Here is a 4,005-nt window from a genome sequence, read left to right as displayed (position 1 = left end):
CGCCAGAGAAGAGAAGAAAGAAAGAAGAGATAAGAAAGAAGAAGAAGAAGAAAAGAGAAGGAATAGAGAGAGAGAGAGAGAAAGGGGTGGTGACGGTGGTGGTTCCAGCGCCGGCGGCAGCGGTCGGACGGCGACGGTAGTGGTCGCCGGAAAAAGGGTTGGGTTTGGTTAGGGAGGTAGAAGAAGAAAGAAAGAAAAAAGAAAAGGGGTGAGGAGTGGCGCAACAGGGCATCCTTCCTCATTATTGCCCAGAATGTGACCCGTGCGTATGCACAAAGGTGTGTGCGTACGCACACTAGCAAATTCTGGGGGCGTTCCTACGCACAGGACGTGCGAGCGCTACTGGCCGAGGGGGTTTCAAGACTTGTGCGTGCGCACAATTGTGTGCGCATGCACAGAACACTTCATTTTTTTTAACATAAAATGACCATGTGTGCATACGCACAAGACAGTGTGCGCGCGCACAAAATGAAAATGTTGGGGGGTACGCGTGCATAGAGGGTGCGAGTGCTGCAAACAGAGCATGCTACAATGGGTGTGCGTACGCACACTTTTGTGCGCACGCACAGGTATGGAAAAACAAGGGAAATGTGCATGCACACGAGGCTGTGCGCACGCACAGAACTCTGTTTCTGCAATATTTTTAAAGCCTCTAAGGCACCAACCGTGATATCAATCAAGGTTTTTCAAGCCCAAAACACATCATTCACCAAAAACACATGATCAAACATAAAATGCAACTAACTTAAGCCTAGAATGCAATCAAAATATACTAATCCAAGAGACAAAATTCAATAAACAAATACTAAAAGAAAGAAAGGTTGGAAGGATATTACCTTGGTGGGGTGTCTCCCACCTAGCATTTGGTTTTAAGTCCTCAAGTTGGACTTTTGGTTGGACCTCACATCAAGGCGGCTTGTGCTTCCATCCATCCTTGAGTTGCCATCCATGCTTGCTCTTAAAAAATCCTCCGGGATCCCAAACGAAGTACATTAAGCTCTCAAGTAACCTCAAGCAAGAAACTGGTTTCCAAAATCGTTTGTCATAAAGAGGTATGCCCGGTCCCACACTTTGGTTTCTCTATCATCCTCTTGTTGACTTTCACTTGTACCTTTAGATGAACAACCTCCCCAAGTACCTTAAAAGCACCCACTTGAATGTTGGACTCCTCTAAATTGGACCTTGCACAACTTGTTTCTTGAATTCCTTTGACAACCAACACCCATTGCTTCACCATTTAACACCCCAAGAAGCACCTTAAGTTGGTGATCCATTTCCAAAAGAGCATATTGGCATGGGCCTATGAAACTCATTGAAGATATTGTTACCCACTCAAATTGCCCTTGGGTTGGAGTCACTCTTGTAAATTCTTGCATGTATGCCTCCACTTCTTGGATGATCACCTCTTCCTCACCATCCCTTTCAGGCTCTTCCTTACCTTTCTCAAAATCAAGAGAAAAGGGATCTTCTAGATCATTGAGGGGGTTGATCAAGGTGGACAAAAAATCATTGATGATGCAATCCACTTCTTGATCAAACTCCCTCAATTCTCCATTCACCTCTTATTTTCCTTATTTTCCTTGAGCTGTGACAGCTGTTGATTGCCTTGTTCTTCAACCAAGTGGTTTTCTAGAGGTGTTAGTTGTGCTTCAGTGCTTGCCTCCTCCCTCAGTATCTCATTATGATCTGTTTCTTGTGAGAGTTTAAAGACATTGAAGCTGAATTGTTCATCATGGATCCTCAAAATTAGCTCCCCTCACTCCACATCTATGAGTGCTCTGGCTGTAGCTAAGAACGGTCTTCCCAATATGATTGGGTGAGTGTAACTTTCTTCCATATCCAAGATGACAAAGTCTGTGGGAAGGAAGTATTTTCCCACCTTCACCAGCACATTTTCAACCACTCCTACTGCTTGTTTTTGAGTTTTGTCAGCCAGCCTGATGACTACATCTGTGGGTATTACCTCATTGATCTGCAGCCTTTTCATAAGGGATAAAGGCATTAAGTTGATGCTTGCTCCCAAATCGTAGAGTGCTTTATCAAACATTGTTTCTCCTATGGCACAGGGGATGTGAAAACTCCCTGGGTCCTTCCTTTTTATAGGCAACTCTGGTTGAATGAGAGCACTGCACTCCTTATTCATCACTATTGTTTGTCCTCCCTTGAGTGAGCTTTTCCTGGTCAACAGCTCCTTCATATACTTAATATATGAGGGCATTTGTTGGAGGGCCTTGATGAATGGTATGTTTACATGGAGGGATGCAAACAGGTCAAGGAACCTTGAGTATATTCTCTTCTCTACAGCACCATTGAGTAATTGGGGAAACGGTGCATAGAGTTTCAGCAGCTCCTTCTGTGTCAGTTCTTTTTGTGAAATTTTGGGTTACTGGTGATCTTTTTCCTGTTTCTCTGCTGATGTCTCTCCAAGTTGTTCTAATGGCTCGTTTTGCTTTTCCTTAGTCTCCTTATTGCTTATAGTAACCATCTTGCAATCTTCCCATCTGACTTTCTTTACTTCACCTCTCGGATTTTTCTCTGTGTCACTTGGGAAGCTATGAGTAGGTTTGGGAATATTTTCAGATAAGTATCCCACTTGAAATTCCAGCCTCTTGATGGTGTCCCCTTGGTTCTTGATACTAGCTCGCACCTCCTCTTTGAATACCTTATTATCTTGAATCTCTTTGCATATGCCTTCAAGCAGATTCTCAATTTTGGAGAGTCTTTCTTCAGATGATGGTGAGTTGAGAGTGGATGGGTGAGTTGGGTCATTTTGGTTTTGGTATGGATGTGGAGAGGTGTTGTTAGGGTGGTGCTGATATGATCTCTGTGTGGAATGTTGGTGAGCTGCATGATTGTTGGGGTTGTGACATCTCTGATCTTGGCTTTGATCTTGTTGATTTCCCCACCCAAAGTTTGGGTGATTCCTCCAACCAGGGTTGTACGTTTTGGAGTAAGGATCATGGGTCTGCCTGGGTGAGTTTCCAATGTAATTGGCTTGTTCTTGCTCCTCCTCTGCCTCCGCATTCACTCCCTCTTGGGTTGCTGATGAGGTGGTGATAGCTGCCACTTGGTTCCTCTCCATCTTCTTGGTGAGGTCAGCCAGCTGCTTGGTAATAAGCTTGTTCTGGGCCAACAGTGCATCCACATTGTTTAGTTCCATCACTCCTCTAGTGTTGCCTCTTTCAGAAACATAGAATAGTCATTCTCTGCTACAGTTTCAATGACATCTATGGCCTCCTCAATGGTCTTCTTCTTGTTCAGAGATCCTTCGGATGAATGGTCTACTGCCTTCTTTGATTCATAAGAAAGGCCTTCATAGAAAATGTGTAGCTGCACCCATTCATTGAATATATCTTGTGGGCACTTTCTTGTCAGGTCCTTGAACCTCTCCCATGCTTCATATAGAGTCTCACCATCCTGCTGCCTAAATGTTTGCACCTCAGCTCTCAGCCTGTTGATCCGTTGAGGAGGATAGAATCTTGCCAAGAATTTGTTCACCACATCTTCCCAGGTTGCTAAACTCTCCTTTGGGAAGGATTCCAGCCATTTAGATGCCTTGTCCTTCAGTGAGAAAGGAAACAGAAGTAGTCTATAGGTGTCAGGATGAACACCATTGGACTTCACAGTATCGCATATCCTCAGGAAGGTGGTTAGATATTGATTGGGGTCTTCTTGGATGCCTCCTCCGAATGAACAGTGGTTCTGAGCAAGGGTGATGAGCTGTGGCTTTAGTTCAAAGTTGTTGGCATGTATGGTTGGCCTTTGGATGCTACTCCCACAGTTTCCTGGGTTTGGGTTGATGTAAGAGTCTAGAACTCTTCTCTGTTGCCTAGCATTATTTGCTAGACCTTCTCTGCCATGGTTGTGAGCCTCTTCTTCATGATGGTTCTCCATATTCTCCTCCATGTCTGGTTCAAAGTACTCTTCCTCTTCCTCAGCACCAACTACTCTCTTTCCTCTTGCTTCCCTCCTTAATCTAAGGAAGGTCCTCTCTGGTTCTGAATC

At 44.5% G+C, this 4,005-nt stretch overlaps 1 non-coding gene across 1 annotated transcript; it reads left to right on the top strand.

Annotated features, from left to right (window-relative positions):
* The first annotated feature begins 3,346 nt into the window (after positions 1-3,346).
* Positions 3,347-3,453, top strand: LOC148574015 (small nucleolar RNA R71). Its single transcript, XR_015906524.1, has one exon. It is a non-coding gene; the product is annotated as a small nucleolar RNA R71 (small nucleolar RNA).
* Positions 3,454-4,005: the final 552 nt, after the last annotated feature.

Source organism: Arachis ipaensis, chromosome B2, assembly GCF_059453495.1.
Source record: "Arachis ipaensis isolate K30076 ecotype BB chromosome B2, ASM5945349v1, whole genome shotgun sequence".
In the NCBI taxonomy this organism is placed as follows: domain Eukaryota; kingdom Viridiplantae; phylum Streptophyta; class Magnoliopsida; order Fabales; family Fabaceae; genus Arachis; species Arachis ipaensis.
This window is presented reverse-complemented; position numbering and strand designations above follow the sequence as displayed.